We start from the raw sequence: 18,001 nt of genomic DNA, 5'->3' as shown, positions 1-18,001 counted from the left end.
CCATAGAATCGAGCATGATACCATTTATACTTACTCCTTATCAAAGATCCACACGATTCTCCGAACAATGAGTGATCAGTCAATCACGTAACTAAAAGATCTTTATCATCGCGTACGGTGGCAACAACTTACATAACGATATTTACCTTATGTTCTTCGTCATTTAAAGATAACTGATACTTTCAATAGCCTGTTCATTGTTACTTTTATTTCAGGGCTCGAAATAAAAATAAAAAAACGAAGCGAAAAATGTCCGAAGGACGTTTAGAAACGCACAGATTTAATCTGTAGGGAAAGGGAAAGATTTTCTCTTAATCATCGAATCGTGGCGAAACGCTTCAGATTCCAGCAATTATAATACCATGGAAATCATTGGTGGCTTTAATGGCATTGATGCCTTATCTTCTCGGTAGCGTATACCGCAAACTCATTGGGGGGTCTGATAAAGCTAGACGCGAGGTAATAAACGATAATGCATCATCTCTTCTTATCATTGTTATCATCTTATCAATTGTACTAGAAAAAAAAACCCTTTGACATCAAGTAGTGCAATCGATACGAGAAAATATCCTGAGGTCTTCTTCGAATCATGGAACGTTTTCGGAACGTACAACTATAAACACGGTAGATAAGTAGATAAGCGTTAGACGCAGATTAATTAACAATTTTTCGCGATAGTCCTTCAGACACTTTAGATTAAGAGATGTTTGATTTGACGAAGTTCATTAGCGATTATCGAGAAATTCCTAAACGAAGGAAACAAAGCTGAAGAAGGGGTAAACATTTGATGGGTGAAAATCTCGTTTACCGAACGCTTCGTTAGAGCGTGGAACAAATGAATTTGTTCGCTTTGTTGGCCGCTAACGAACAGGTTAATTCCTGATCGATCATTCCGAGCCGATCTGTCGCCGATGAGGGTTGCCGGTGGACGAAAATCGAAGGGAAATTGAAAATTCTTTCGTTCCTATTCTTTTATTAATCTTCAAATATTATTTTCTACGTTACGATCGACCACCCTTCGTTTCGAAGCTTCAAATTCGCCCCTAATACACTTAGGTTGGAATTTACATTCACCGCGTTGTCTTGCGAAACAGCAATTGATCTCTTCAGCGGTTACTCAATTTAGCGGTTGCTCTTCTTCGATGCTGATCAAGTTTAACTAACGGTTAATTTATGCGAGAACGTGTTGTGGAAATTGTGTCGTGGCAGGAACTTTGTTGAATTTTAATGCTTCCTGACAGAGGGTTCGCGTAATCGTTAATTTGATCAATAGAAGGTGAAGAAATATTTTTTCTAACATCGAAGCTGAAAAGATTAGCTAATTATTTATCACAATGTTTCGTGGCCAATATATTTTCAAGTACCTCATTCGATGGTAGATTACTTTGTTCTTATTATTACAACGTCACAAAAGACTCTGTGTTTATCACGTGAATTCGGAGAAAATTTTATCGACGGAAATTATGCTGTTTGAAAAATTGAATTGATTGCATTCTTAATGATAAACTTTTATCTAGATTTTATTATCGGATAAAAATTTCGTATATTTTAAATCATTTTTCTGTTTATATTATTTTCTCAGGAATTTCGAGCGTTAATTATAGACTTGATTAAAAATATTCCCTGGTTTTCGATTCATCAACCGTTGTTACGGTGAAAGGTATCTAGATTGGATATGGAAGTGCGATTTCCGTTCTACACAAATTATTTTTCTTTCATACGACTGCGAGAGTTCTGGTTTACAGCCATAGCAGTGTGCACTTTAATTTCACCGGAGATTTATGCAAGCGGCTGCTTTGAACGTATGCAACACGTAATAACCGGAATGCAACATCGGATTCGCGTTTTCTGTCCTTTGAAACGGGCCGAAACGTCAGCGATCTTAATATCCTCGCGAAAAGGATTTACGCGGTCAAGATTCGTATTTTCGTCCAATGAATGTTTCCACCTTTTTTCTAATTTCGCTGAACAATGGGATGTTCACGCTGTGCGCCATTCAGTTTCGCGTTATTCGCGAAAAACCGAGGGGAGAATAACTTTTTCCTTTCAGGTATTCTGTTCCGATTAAAACAGATTATCAAAGGAAGCGTGACACGTTAAATTCGGTCTAACTTAATATTCTAGCTTCAAATATTTCGAACAAGTTAAAATCTGAGTAGAAAAATCTCATCTGGATGTAAAACGCCTGACCTGGCTTCGGATACCGAGAAAGATTTTTAATAAGGAATGCGACTTCGAATAACCATGGCAGACGGTTGATGGGTAGCGCGCATTTGCATAAAAGCCCCCGTCAACTTCGTCAACCCCCGTCAAGATCTTCGAACGCGTTTTCGTTAGGGTGATGCGACAAACTTCCAACTTTTTCCCCCTGCAAATCGGGGATCGAGAAGCGTCAAACGAATCTGAAGTAAAATATTTTCCTATTCTAATCATTAGTTACCATTAATTGACTTTTATCCATCAGATCGTATCTGACAATCGCGAATATAGATAAAAATAAATAGCCAGTCAGTGGTCGAATCAAATAGGCAAATCTAAAACCGATCGATTCGGTAATCGTGTTAATTAATCTGATTAAACCGCGCCTGTTCAAGAGATCCATTGCGCGTCAACGATTACACGTTTGACTTTTGTCAGCGAGCCGAAACGATCGGACAAACGGTGAAAAGGGCCCAGTTTTCCCGGCTACTTTTCCGCCGGCTTCTCATCACGACCGGACGCATTAATCCGTCGCGTTTCCGGCACGGCTATGAAAAATCTTGCCCGTGAAGCTCGATGCACGGAACCTGGCTGACCATTCGTGCATGTGCGTGCGTCTGTGTGCATGTGCGGCTCGTACCGGTAATTACTCACGTCACCTGGCGACGTTGCGCCAACTAGCCGGCAAGCTATTTTTTTTCTTCCCCCTTTTATTCCCACCACCCTGGCGTTATCGTCGAGAGCTGACAGAACACGTAGGAACATGGTAAACCAGCTTAGAGTGGATAATATCGGTCAGCGGTTTTTATGCCCAGCAGACCGGAAGAAAGTGAAAAATGCGGATGAGAGAGAGAAAGAAAGAGAGATTGAATCGCGTGTATGATTTTTCCAATATTACCTTCCCGAAAAATAAACAATAAACAATCGTTTCATACAAAGGATACGATTTTCAGTTGAAACGCTTCGTAGAAAGAGAAGGAAGGGATCAAGGAAGTCTTCTGCCTCGTGAACAACGTTCAAGGCGTTTCACGTCGTGCGATTATCCCTCGATTTTCTATCCCGGGAAAACGTTTCACTGTTAAGCCAACAATCCGTCCAACGACACCCTCGGATCTTTGCGCCGAACCGTGGATAGTAATTAGAGGACAGTGTGCGAAACGAGCGTGTCGTTTAATGAAAGAAAATATCGTCGATTGATGATACATGATGTATAGATTGTTGAATATCGCTGTGTCTAGTCAAACATTTAAATTTCTATTTAATTTCGAAATTGTCAATTTTACAATTAAACGACATTTAGATAATGATATCTATCGGTCATGATGATTAAATCAAATTGGTCGACATAGATTATCTTAGGGAGCCGGTTTATTAAAACAAACAACGAAAGAAACGTCTCTTTCTAAAAATAAGAAGTCGCCAAATGCTTTATTATAACCTTCCAATAATACGCTAAATTAACGCTATCTGTTTTCTTAGCCACTCACAGAAACAGGACGCACTTGAGAAACTAAAGTATTTATCGGGCAGATATTAACTATCATATCATATGATCGCGGCGTTTCAAACTATCAGAAATTTGTCAAATTTAATTTACTATTTTTAGAACCAGGAATACATAGACGTAAAGATAAATAGTATAGATCTGAATAAGAACGAAAGGGTTAATATTCCTAATTACTTTCTATGAATCGAAGAAGCTTCGATCCTTCATTTTTATCGGCCCTCGGAACCCTAAAGACCGAGCTTCGATTGTCTCGTTGTACTGATATCATCGTCTTTGATCCGACACGCGAACATCGAAATGTCCTTTCGATTCGATATATCGATGCGGTACGATACGCAACCGGGCTCGAATCGTTCGTCATCGTTACTCGAGGCTTGGTAATTAAAAGCCGGCCGCTCGATGATGAACGAGCACGCGAGCCGAGCTGATTTTTCTCACGAGCTGGAAGATGGATCGTGGCTCGAACTCGCAACGGAGAATTATAGCCGATACATTTTTTCCTTGGCCCGCTCGAACGTTGGCCGCATTTGTCAGAATAATCCGTAATTCTGCCCGATGTAGGTCGGTCAATTGGGAAATATTGTAACTCCCTGTATGACGTCGATCGTCGGATCGGTCGGAAAAAAAAATTCGGAACACGTTCGTTCGCTGGATTAGATTGTCGGGCAAAAAATTTTTTTCTCTCCACCACCCGCTTTTCTCGTGTTTTTCCTTTGGCCCGTTCAACGAGACAGAACTTAATAACGGTTGGCGAGTCGTGCGAAGGTCGATGTGTGCTTTTGTTTATTGGTTTTATCCGAGATGTTAGCGAACGTCGATCCGGATCTAAAAAAAAAGTTCCTGTCGATGCTTCGTTGCAAATTTGATAAAGCCAGGGACACGTTGAGAATAAATTATGCATAGATAGAGAGGCATGGTGGTTTATCCTGGTGACAGGCATGTTCGCTGACAGTTTTATTTAATTTTGTATTTGAAACGGACAAAAATACAGTTTTTACAAAATACAGGCTCGTGAAAAGAGGAAATTGAAATTTAGATAATGAGAATAAACCACTGTAGGTATAATGTATCAAAGTTTCCTAATTAATATTGAAATTTTTAGCTGCTCGATCGATCGACGACTTTCATTAAACCTGTGGAACATGGATCGATTCAGCTTTATTTTGAGCTTTCGTTGATTAATTTTGAACCGGTGCGGTGGCTAGATTCCGATCGAATAGTGGACCACGCGGCGTAACTACACGTGTGTCTCGAATATTTCCATAAACATGTCACCATCGTGGCAAATTAGAATATCGAATATCGATCAGCGAACATTGGTCGGTCGGTTCTGGGTCGAGTCGGAGCCGGATAATTAATTCGGTGCCGGATGAAATTTACATCGCGTTCGACGATAAAACACAACGTGCATTAAAAGTTTCCACAATACCGAGTGCACGTTAAAAATGATTTGAACGTTTTTGCGTGTATTTAAAACGAATCTCAGCCTCGAATAATTATTACTAAGTCGAACAAGGGTTTCTCATGGTTTCTTTGAAATTGATCAAATGATCGTTCAATTCGGTCTTCCTTCCGCGCATTTTGGGTAAACGAGACGCGTGATTTCTAGAAATACCGTAGATTATGCATCACTGTTTCTCGTTGAATGGCTTCGTGTTCAGTGATTCGTGAACCGCTATCTGGTCCGCGTGACCGCACGGCCCTTCGCCAAACCAGCGCCCCGATAATAGTTCTAACCGTGCAACTATATACGATATGGAAATGCTCGTACGTACGCGGTCTCGTGTCTATGCACACGGTGTGCTGGAAAAATCTCGATTCCATCGAGATTAAATCGTTGAATGATTTAAGCGAAATAAAAATAAAAAAGAAGGAACAAAAAATTCTGTTATAAAAGGTTGCAATTCAATTTCAACATTTTGCAACTACAGATTTTATGATATTGATGGATTTTATAAATTAATTAGAGAATTATATTTGGAAATTTTTGTAGTATAGACTGCAAAATTAAGCACCACTTTTCAAATTCGAATCTCTACAAAATACGATAAATGGAAATAAACTGCTGTAAAATGAAAAAAAAAAGCCGGAAAGCATTTGATTTACAAAGCAGCCCAAAGGTTCGATCAAACATTCGAGGAGCACCCAGTACGTGTGTGCACGAATCGATATTCGCATGCATATGTATACCTTGCGGTTATTATTAGATTTCGATGGTAAAGGGCCACGGTTTTCCCGCGGCCCTATGAAAATGGGTTCAAACCATGTCTGACCAGCCTTCTGATCCTCGTGAAACGAATTGACCGGTTCTTGTTACGTCAAGATTTTCTCCATCAACGAATTTTGCGTAACTTTACAAGTTCCACGAACGAATAATGCGTACGCAATGCGTATATTATGTATTACATGGAAACGAAAGAGAAGAGGTGAAACGTGCGTAGACTGCAAGCGATTTAAACGTCCACTGTACGCTTTGTAGGTAAAAAGCAGTATCGAGCGGCCTGGTTATTGTTTGATATCCAATTAAATAGCGAGGCTTCGATGTTTACCCGCGAATGAAAGCGGTGAATTAAACGCGACGGTGTACATACGTGTATCGATATACAAAATTGACAAGCAGAATGGTAGACGAGGCAGTCGAACACGGTTGGTTCGTCCTGCAACAGCTCGTTTCACCGATTGCTTTCTGAATTGTTCGAATTCCTCGCTAATACCAATTCTACCGACTGTGCAATAAAATGAAGGAAAAGAGAAATTGACGGGAAAAGTATCATTCGTTTCGCTTGGATATCATCGAACGCCCTTTGAATTTGAAGATGAAAATTTGGATTAAAATTAATTATAAATTATCTTCATCTCGATGATCTACCGTCCGAGGTAGATCATGTATAACGCGACGAATATACGTTTCATAGGATCGTCGTAAAAAAGCGTCTCGTTCAATTGACGAGCCGTGTTGCCTCTCTTCGCCAGCCGCGTTCGATGGTCCATTTCATTATTCACGGAACAGACAAAAAGCGTATTTGCTTACGTTGCCGCGTCAGTAAAATCAATGATCCGATGAGCCGTCGTTCGGATGATGCATTCGAAGCTCGTTGACCTCGATTCGCGAAAAATCGGGATTAAAGGTTCTCGTTTGGCCGTGGCCTCCGTCGGGACGAAACAATTTCATCGGCCGCTGTCTCTTCTGAAAATCGTTTCGTCGTATTATACAGCCACACCCGTGGGACCGTGCTCGGGAAATCTTTGAGCCGTTCGCAGGAAACCGATCGTTTTGTTTCCCCTCGTTGCCTGTATTGCATTGTCCAATCGACGTTGCTTTGTCGTTTTACCGTTTCCTTCTTTTTCCGTGTTTTCACGGCACCCACTGTCCTCTCGTAACCGGGGGAAAAAGAAATGGGATCGTTTGTACAAATACCGTTTAATTATACGAGGAGCGAAAAATGGTTATTTTCAATATTCTCCTTTCGGACTTCATTGAATCTGAAAGTGCCACGGCGGGGTACTAGCTGGATGTAATAAGATTAAGAATGTATGGAAAAATGTTGGAGGTTTGAGGGACGTTTTCACGGTCTCAAAGCGAATTCCTCCTTTTTTACGTGCCTCGGTACTTTTCGAATTGGAAACGCCCCTTGTCAGTCCGCAGGGCTTCGTCTACCTGCAGCTAATATCTAAATGGACCGGCCAGACATGCACGGTCACGCACGAGGCACGAAAATGCGAAGGCACGTAAATCCTTGTCGCGATTAAACGCACGCTCGTGAAAAGGTACGGGGAATATCGGTGGACTGTGAAAAACACGCGACTGTTTCGTCGGTTTTGCAAAACGATGACGTACAGCGTCGAGCAAAGTAGACTTTCCTCGGAAAAGATGGTGTTACAAAGGAAGGAGGAATTTTCAAAATTTTTCAATTTTGACAATTTAAAAAGAAAACAATATAAATTCTATTCTTATTTATTTTTGAAATTACCAATAGTGTTTCCCTCGAAATTTATCAAACCACCTTTCCCTGCGGTATAGAAATGATATTCACCCTTCGGTATCCTTTTCCGTATCCTTATCCATCTTTCTCTTTGAATGGAACGATTTAGAATCAGAAGCTAACTTATCGCGCGAAATTCGAAAGGGACCAAAGCAATTTCTAACCTTCTTTCGCAATGATATCCAAGGTGTAAGAGGGTAGAGAGGAGGGGCATCGAGCGGTCGGTGAGTCTCTTCAAAGAACAAGCGAAAATCAAGCACGCGTGTATCAATCTCGAGTGCCAATCTCGAGTAGAAGCGTCTCTTATCTCCCTACCTTTGATATCAGAGGTCTGCTTTCCTGTCTTTGGACTTTCCTCTGAAGCTGCTGCTTCTACGAAGGGTGTCCCGTATGTAGGAAACACCCTGTCTCTTTCTCTCCTTCGACAGTTTAATATCCGAGCTTGCAGATCAAATTTCTTGCGTGCTTCCGCGTTGTCGACGATTCCTTCGCCCGGCAATTTCATCAACAGACAGCACCATTTTCACGCGATTTTTCCTTTTCACCCCTCGTAGATCTACTCGTTTCTTTTTCTGTTTCCTTCCCTCTGACTCGTATATTAAAAGGTTCGTTCTTTGAATACGTATAAAGGGGATAGTGGTCAAAGGAACACGCGAGCTCGTGAGATGGATCCAAGAATATCCATTGCATCCTTAATTACTTTCGAAACGGCACGATTCTCGAATTACCAGCTTCGAGAGGGAATAAAATCCTGGAAAAAGGGAACGCACCGATTGTGTTCTGCGATAAGGAACTCGAGAAACCATCGTCGACTTCCGTCTCCGCGGTGCGAGCGGTCGGTTGAACCGGAAATAAGCAATCGTCGCGATGCCTTCGAGTTGGTCACAGGATCGGCCGCAGGTCGTTTCTAAAGCGAAGAAAAGAGAAAGAAGGGGTCGAGGTCGAGTCGTGGCTGCGTGAAAATTCACCGTCCATGGTTGTTCATTAAGGGCAACCTTGTGGCTTTGTTAAAGTACCTGGCGAGCTTTATCAACGGGATCCATAAGCCGTGAAATTACGAGAATAGCCGTGTACCGCCTTGTAATTTGACGATTCGCGGGCTACTTAACACCGCCACGACACCGTGTATTCCCCATAATCGGCAGCGATCTGTAAGGCTAAACGGTCAGACCGTCCGTCACCAACGGGCAACAATGGATCCTTTCGACCATCTGATATAGAGGCAGCGACAAAATGACGGGGCTGTTTCGTGGCCGGCTGACACGATGTTCTGAAAAACGCTCGGTTCGTTCTGCACAATGGATGGCTGGGAACGAGTTAAGTTTTTAGTCCATCGCTCTTTTCGTAACTGGAAAACTGATCAACGTCCATCGCAAAGAAAAAAATTACCAACCCTTCGTGGCCGTTTTTTCAATTTTCCAATTTTCATTTAATCGAAAGTTTCCTACGTGATTCATTACACGAATTACAACTTCCATGTTCTGTTTCGTTGCTGCAATTAGTCTAGCGTTAATTCGTTTCAATTAATTACGCAGCGTGTTTCACGGCGCCTTTTCCAGGGTTTTCCACGAAACCTCGAAAGAAGTTTCGCAACGAGCTGCTGGTAAACAAGGAAGCGCGATAATTTCGTAACAAGCCACATAAACAGTGCGCAGAAGTTCAATTCGAGGAACTGTCGTCGCGATATTGCATAGAAAAATGAGATTATCTTTCGTCACGGCCGGTAAATACTCAGTCAGGTTACGAATTGTCCTTCGGCATGGAGATTAACCGCTTGTCAAGCAATTTTTCCGCCAACGTTCGATAAACCGGCACGAATAAATGCGCGGCACTATCTTCTCGCTTGGAAGAGCTTGGACCTTCGTCGAAACTGGATGAATTCACGGATTCGTTTTTAACCTTTCACCGAGGACATGCATAATTTATGAGGATCTGAAACGAACGTTCGCGTCAGTCATTCTCGATATTGCTAGCTGTAATAATCGTTGCTTCGAATGAAAGGTGAAACAGGATTTTTTTAATCAGAGATAGATTGTTTTATGCTACGTTTATAAATCAAAATCACGATCGAGTGCACCTATTCAGGTGTTAATTTAATGCATTTTTATTGATTGATGCACCAGTGTCGATGTGATGCAAATTCGGAATAGTTTGTGACATCAGAAGATATAGATCCTTTGGAATAAATCGGTCGTTTTGTTTGCAACAATCTAATAAATGTGAGCAGAAGGATTTACAAAAAGTTGATTATGGTAAATGGATCGCGAAAGAGTGTCTACTTTGCGGGGCAAATATTCTTTATCATGCAAATTGCCACGATCTTATGAATGGCTGATCAGAACATACGTTGTAACGTGATATCTCATGCAAAGAAAGGATAATAACGTGATTTAAAAACATTACATGCTACCTTGGTATCTCGCGAAGGAACCATGAAAAGCACACCTTGATTTACACGATTTTTCTTTATCGTGCCCTTTTTTTCGACTGATCTTGCCCTTCCGAGCGTTGATTTCCACTGGTCCGACGAAATACACCGTTGTATCTTTTACTGTCAGATAGAAATTCTCAAAATTTTATTGAACAGAAAAATTAATTACACTCTTTAAGACGTTTAAACGTTTACATTCGTCGGTTTTATCAAGAGCAGCGTTAATTACTCGAGTAATCAGTTTAACACCTCTCGTTGTTCTTCGCAGCTACACTATGCGAGTAGAGGAAACGGAAGAGATCCATCAAGCTCGTGTTTTCCTTGTATCTTGCGTTGATCTTGAACCGGTGTTTCGAAGAAATCAGTTCGTAGCTATGGTGTCCAATGAATTGGAGCTCGAGAAACGTTGGATGAAAAATACACGAGAAAACGAATAATCCCTCGAGATAACAGCCCCTCGAAGGAATGTTAATCGTTATACAGCTAATTTTCGCGTCCGATTTCTTAACGATCGTTATCTGATCGGCTCTAACATTCAAGCACCAAGTTATTTTTGTCAACAACCGAAAATTTTTCACAAATCAGAGGAAAAATTTGAAGTGTTATAATTTCCGTTTGATGAAATATCTGTAAGTTGCGATAAGACACTCTCGTGATTAGTTTTGGCACAAGTTTGACAAAACATTTTTATCGAAATACATTGTGTCATAGATTACAATCACGATTTATCGCTAATTATTTTTTATTGTCGAACTATTGAACAGCACCTGCTTTATTATTACGATTATTAATTGGATGATTTGAAATGTGATTGTTCGTTACCAATAATCTGGCGCTGATATTTCATCGATTGATATAAAAAAAAGAAATCTGGGTCAAAGGATATTGACCTTTTTCATTGTTATTGATTTCTATAAGAAAATAATTGATTTTGGTAATTATAAGACGCTTGGGGTAATCAAAACACGTGCAAGTTTAATCTAAAATTAGAACGAGGTTTAAGATAAATTTAATGATCGGAAAATAGATAGTTCGTTTCGAGACAACAACAGCAACAACATCAACGACTAGGGTGAAATTGGATTCGAGGGTGAGAGAGCGTCGCGACGAAGATCCCCAGCGAGAGCCTTTGTTTCTCCCTGGCCCGTAGCCTGTTTGCTTCCGCAACAGGAAATTAACAGCTCGGTTCCATGTGCGACGCCCGTATTGTTCGCTCTCCCTGTTGAAAGTAATCTGGGATTTGTCATGCTCGTGTGTGCCCCGATATTAACGGAGCAACCGCGTGACGTGCTTGCGACGGAAGCCGCGTAACGCTCGGCTGTGGCACGCGATACTTGTCGCGGTTAAGTAGCAATTTAGTTCACAGGTGAAAAGCGAACTTGTGCGTGTTCCTCCCTCGTAATTGGCAACCCCTTGATCTTCAACGCGGACCGGAAATCACTCTGATTCGATAACTGCGGTTCGAATTAAAATGGTAAACGACGTAAACCGTACGATAAATCGGGTTTTGATTATATAAGATAAAATTTTAGTAAAGACCCAACTTAACCAAAATATCTAAAGAAATAATATAAAATTTTAGTAAGAATCCGAATTAACCACCCAAGGATTAATAAATTAAATTTTGATTTTCTAAATTTTAAACTATTCCCTCCTGCAATTCTTTCGAATCTAAAAATTCATATAGGTATTTATGCGGTCCTGATTGATCTGGCTCTGCAAGTTAATATAACCTCGCACTAAAGTAGCCACTTCGCAGCGAGGATTACGATTTATCAGTGAATCAAAGAACAGTCAGCGAAACGGGAGCAAAGTAACACTTTAATACTCGCTCGTTGCCTATACACGTAATCCGTCTTCCGCGTGCTCGTTGCCTTTTGCAATTTGTCGCCGCTTGCGACATCGGCGATGCGGTTTCAGTGGGCTAATTAACGAAAGCCCAGAGTCTGAAAGATCCCCGTGGGACTGGCGAAATAGAGGATGTTGGCCGCTTTGATGCTGCCACAACTTCCTAGCGTTTTGCCGTGGCTGGTCGGTTCAATCCGACCGACGAGCTACCACCACTTTACTCTTTGCTACGTTGAATTTTTGCTCGAATCACGGGAACAGGGCTTTTGATTGTCACTTCCGGGACGTTTCACGAACGATGCTTTCCGGAATGGACAGCGTGTAAGAAATTTCGGAGATTGGCTCTTTACCAGGGTTCGAGTTAAGGTCGGTTAAGGGGCTCGAGCGAAGGGATGCAAGAGGGTCGCAGACGCTTGAAACTGCTCCTTTGATCTCTGTTGATTCTCTTCGTCGTTTGTGTACCGCAATTCGGCGAATATGCTTGGCAAACTGCATGGATGTACGGCATGTAAAGAAAGAGAATTGGTGAGTTACGAGATGCTTTCACAATGCTGGAGGGTGGTTCCGGGAAAATATTTTCACCATTTTGTGTCTTGTATGAAATTTTCTATAATAATTAAAACTGAATTCAGTTTATCTCAAAAAGAAAAAACAAATCTAAGAGAGAAGGGATTCATCCTGTTCAAAGATTTATGTCCTCGAAGACCTTCCCTCTTTTCTTCGACTCGTCCGTCGAAATTCGTGTCAGATAACGAAAGACCGACCAGATTCTCCATCAAAACACTCTCTACGAAGAGTTATTCTCCATCAACAAAACGGAGAACCTTCGTGTTTTCTGGCAACCTTTCATTACCCTCGTCATACGAATACGTTTCAGTCGTCGGTTTCACGCTTCCCTGACGCATTAATGCGTGAAAGCCGAAAGCGAGGAGTTGGCAACCCTCTTCCCTTTCGATTCGTGCCAGTCGCCCCGTGGAAACGCGACCAATATTCAGGAGAAACGTTTCTTTCACGAATCGCAAAGATCCTCCAAATTCTTCTCCAATTGCCTCGAGGGAAAAACTTGAGATAAATAGAGTGATTTCTCGCCACAAGTTTCTTCAAGAACGTCTCGAATCAGGATTCTACTTGTCCCATGATATCCATCTTGCAGTTTTTCGGTCTCCAGGCCATTGTAACTCTGTAAACGCTTCTGGATCCATATTCCAGTAAATCCTCGAGCAGTTACCGCGACAAGGATCGATCCTCTCGATCGTTGACCTTTCGAAACTCGCCTAAACTCGTACGGCGAACACCGGAATACGTTTATATTCAAACTACCAGTTTCCCTGGTAAATAATGGGGAAGATTTTTCCGTTCGACGGCGTGAATGGTGTCCCCTCTTTGCTCGGCAAAACCATCGACTGGCGCGATCGATTCGAATAGTACTCGGATTTCGACAACGCGAGGAATCTGGGTCGCGTCTTTTGTCGAGCTCCTTCCGGTCAACCTGCTACGGAATTGAAATATTTTGCAGACGTTCGAACATCGTTGCAAGCGGGAAGAAGCGGACGAATGCTTCTTCTCCTCGATAGATTGATCGGGATTGAAGCTTCAGAAACACGGTAAATATTTGCTGTTTGTCGAAAAACAAGCTACCGCTGAAACAAATTCGGAAATATTAATTTCAAGCTAAATATTGAAAATTATTTCGAAACTAATAATGCGTTTTATCAAGAAAGTTGTCGATCCTGGATTACCTTGGGTAGATTATCGGAAATACTATTAACAGACAGTTCAGCACCGGGATTGCACGACGTCGAGATTAGTATACGTGCATCAATATTGAATTGGAAGTGTTACATTCGATGGACGTTAATTAGGGCTAACGAATCCTCAACTAATGAAACAGTTATTGGGACGAATGATTTGATATTAGATTATCAATATTGTATTAATAGATTTTATAGTGATATATGAGAATATTTGATTTTGAAAATCATATCACTATGTTGTTCAAGGATTTTTATCGGAATTTCGAAAGGTGCATAAAGTTTCAAGTTTGACGCGATGCTGAGAAGCTTTAAGAGCCACGTTTCCTCTGTTTACGCCTGGCGCGAAACTTCCCACCAGCATATTAGTCGTTCGGATTTCCACAAATTTACGAGATCCGCTTGCATTATCCTCGCGTTTCAACGTACTCGACCATCTGTCTTGAGAAAACGCGTCATAACCGCGGGCCCGTATGGCACCTTCTGTCGCATGCGAATTTTATTACCTTTTACGTGGCCATTTTTCGTTGGGACCCTTTTATCAGTCTCAGCACGTTCCAGGATTCATCGTCGAAGAATTGAAACTGCGAACGTGCGATCTTGAACCATTAAATGAAACCTAGTAGCGGGAAGCGTGAAACAGCATGTTATTACATGACGTTTTATAATTACGTAATAATTAACACCAAAGTAATTTGTTATTTGAATAAAAATATCTGACGAATTATTTTAATATTTCAGGTGCTGTGTTTTTTCAATACATGTCTTCCCTTCGATGATCGTCCTCGCAATATTCTTCCCGTGTTACACAGCAGATAATCGGGAAAAGGTACGTACAGGAAGTATTAAAATAAGAATTTCACGTGAAAATGTTCATTCCGTACGTGCGTGTGTACCAACCGAGACGTTTCGACGCGAATGCTCGTTTGTTCCAGCCACTTGGCGAGCAATATTGTCGCGAATTCTGCCGATCGAGGAACTTTTTAATCTATCCGCGGCGAGAACGAGCAGATGCTTTCAGGCTTTTTGTTCGACGAGGCCCGCCTCGAGCTTTCCCGATCGACTGGCGAATTTTTCCTCTTCGTGGCGAACTTTCGCTCGAGAGATTTCGAGCTATGCCATTCGATCTTCGCTTCCTCCTTCTTCGACGCATTAACGATGAGTTAACCGAGATGGAGTTCGCGCTTTCCTATTTTTTTTTCTTTTACTTTCTCATACACACACGGTAACAATTTATTTCAAGTATCTTATTTATTTCATTTGAAGGGTTGAAATTTCTTTAAAAATTTATCTTGACGGAAAAATTAATCTCTGAATTAATTCGGAAACGTTCCTCGGAATCTAGTTACTCGGCATCGACCTCAACTTTCTTGCTCGGTATTTACACGAACAGCAAGGCTTTTTTAATCCGGCCGAGCCGGAAAGAGAGGGATGTTTTCATCGTCGTATTCCGTCACGCGACGCTGCAGCTTCCGGCCAACGTGGATCTCCCTTTTCCTCGAAACTTTGACGACGTACCACGAGGAAAGTAGCCGGAGACGTCGAGCCGTGTTTCCAGCGGGAAGACTTAATCGGGGCTGAACTTTTTCATTCGTCAAACAAAAGCCGTGTCCCCGCGACGGCGATGCAGGGCCCACATCCTGAACGCGTCCACCAACTTCTATACGATGACTGTCGGCTGTTCCGCGCGGCTGATCCGCCGACAGTGAAACTTTCGCGAAGAAACAATCGTCGTTTTAGAAATCGTCCGCTCGATCGGACAAATCTAGCGTGAAATTCGTCGAACCGCGACGCGTCGCCTCTCGAGAGGCTTCTTATTTTTTTTTGGTTCACGACTGAAACATCGTCGAGAGAAATTGACGTTCCGTTTTTGGCTGAAAGGTAGCCGGGCCGAATTGCAGCCGGAAACGGTGAATCGGTGAACGTGGCTCGCTTTTCAAGCATTGTTCTATCCAGACAGGAAATGTCCTTGTCTCTTTGATGCCGAGAACATCACGGTTTCGAGACGTTTCAGAGAGCTTTACTTTGTGGCCTCCTTTGAAGAGTTATCCTTTGGTCTTTGCTCATATTTGCTCGGAGGATTGCGGTGCTGAATTATAACTGGTTAAGTACCATTGTTTAGGTACATTAGCACGTTTGTGGGTGCGGTGATTAGCACAGTGAAATAATTTAGCAGTTTTACATTTATTTCTATTCAAGGTATTACCTTCTATTTTCTATTCAATTCATTCGAAATTTTCTACCCGGAATCTTCGTATATACGAGAGTTTAATGAGGATCGTTGCTACTTTGCATAAAACCTGTTTCTCATGTAAAAGTAACAGCGTTTGGCTCTCCGGGCACGTTAGAAGCATTTCTGGAAAATGTCTGACTTGCGCTGTCCCTATTCTACTAGCTGCCCAATTCCATTCTACTGTCACGGTGCACCAAACGCGTTAATCGTTTCAAATTCATTTCCCATTATAAAGAAAAAATACTTCGTACGAATAAAATGAATTATTAGTTAATTTCTAATGATCTTTCTCATTTTATCCAAACGTAGAAGCATAACCGTGATGCTTAGGTTTCGTTTAATTTTCCGGCAACTATAACGGAAACGATTACGGAGCTAGTTTTCAGCGAAGCGTTCGAATTTTTTTAATCTCTCGAGCGTGAACGAGCAGACGCTTTCACGACGACGACGATTGCCGACTTGACGCGACGCGTTAAGAGCTGCTAGGGGGGTGAGAGACGCTCCTTCTCGCCCGCATTTCACCCCATCTGCTTCTCGCACGCCACAGGATTCCGGGATACTCTGGACGTCGGAATGACGTGTCGGTAGAGATTTCGTTCCGAATGCCGGGAAGCGTTGCTCGGGAAGCTCGAATAACCAAGGGAAGCGGAGTGCAGGTTCGCGAGAACGCTAGCTACGCCGTCCTTTAACTGGGCTACGTATTCTCGAGGGGTTGCGTCAAGCGTGAAAATATAATTTTTAACGCGACCCTCGCTAACACGCTCGCGGGAAAATTCGTGTCCTTCTTTCATCTGCCTTCACACGGCCCTTTTTGTCGAGGATACGCGTCTCGAAATAACACGTTACGATGTTTTATTCCTGTTTCATAGAGCTTCGCCTGTATGGAAGTATCTTAACCCCTCTTGATATATGGCGCTTTGTTGCGGAATATGGAGATGCGAACATGTTCCGCTTCGCGACGATGCGTCTTAGGGATGCAAGGTGTTTCTGTAGTTTAGTGTTGTTAGCATTTTTCTGAATCATCGACTCGGATTTTAGTGCTTAGATTTTAATGATATTCTTCTTAACCCTTTGACTACTGAATACTTCAGCTGAATACGAAATAAGAATTCACTTTTCTTTTTTATTTCATTTCATCGTTTTATCACATCATTATAATTTGATAACATATAACGTGTAATTAGTAATATACATTGATAACTTTTATTTGATTATGATTAAGATACACAAAAAAACAAACTATTAACGCATATGTGCATATGTATGCCCATACCAGTCAAAGGCTTAAAAATTACATTTTTACAGTATCAACAGTTATACTTTATCAACCCCTAAGATCGCTTTACAACAAAGTTTGTCGAACCACCCTCATCCCCAAAAATCACGACTCGCGACGCATAATAATTCGGGCGAAGCTCGTTTAATCGCGTTAACGCGACCTCTATTCTTCACCCCCTGCCCTGGTGTCCCCTTTGGCATCGCGTATGACCCGTTCCATTCGCACCCCTACGGTCAACCAGCAGGAAATTCGAAGTAGGAAATTGCCTGTCCCTGGAGATTCAAAGAGGGTGGATGCGCTAGGCTGATCTCGGTGCAGATGCCAAGGAAACTGTCCAGTTCCTCGCGATTTTACCTGAACGCAGCCTCCCTATGGACTTTCCTTAACGTTCAACCCTCCTGCAGCCCTAATTCGTCCGTCTATGCCTTCTCTGTTGGCTCGTCTTTGTCCCCGTCCCTTTCCCTTTTGTCTCTCCGTTCACGTTTCGCGTCCCACCCTTTGTCCATCTTCCTCCCTTGACGTCGACCCCGAAACTCAGAGGGGATGCTAGTCGGCCTATCCAACCGCAGGATGGACTGGACGGAGAACGGGATACGGTCAAACCAGGACCTGTTACCCTGGTAACGCGATACAGAAACTAAATTCCGTATGTATTCTCAGACTAAGTGCAACTCGGATCGAAATTCATCTCTTCGTAAGTAAATATTTCGTGAACATTTTTATATAGAATTTTGCAATTAATGTTAAAAGTCGATGATAAAATTTTCTAA

The 18,001-nt window shown here is 42.0% G+C and overlaps 1 protein-coding gene across 1 annotated transcript in view; it reads left to right on the top strand.

The window, feature by feature from the left end:
* Positions 1–18,001, top strand: part of LOC114871961 (zinc finger C4H2 domain-containing protein) — a 174,189-nt gene that overhangs the window by 58,527 nt on the left and 97,661 nt on the right. The window contains exon 2 of the mRNA XM_046286005.1: positions 14,461–14,548. The gene's annotated coding sequence lies outside the window, so the exon portion shown is untranslated. The remainder of the gene's footprint in view (positions 1–14,460; positions 14,549–18,001) is intronic.

The sequence above is a fragment of the Osmia bicornis genome, chromosome 6 (assembly GCF_907164935.1).
Source record: "Osmia bicornis bicornis chromosome 6, iOsmBic2.1, whole genome shotgun sequence".
NCBI lineage: Eukaryota > Metazoa > Arthropoda > Insecta > Hymenoptera > Megachilidae > Osmia > Osmia bicornis.
The sequence above is the reverse complement of the archived record's forward strand: the minus strand, read 5'-3'. Positions and strand labels throughout refer to the sequence as shown.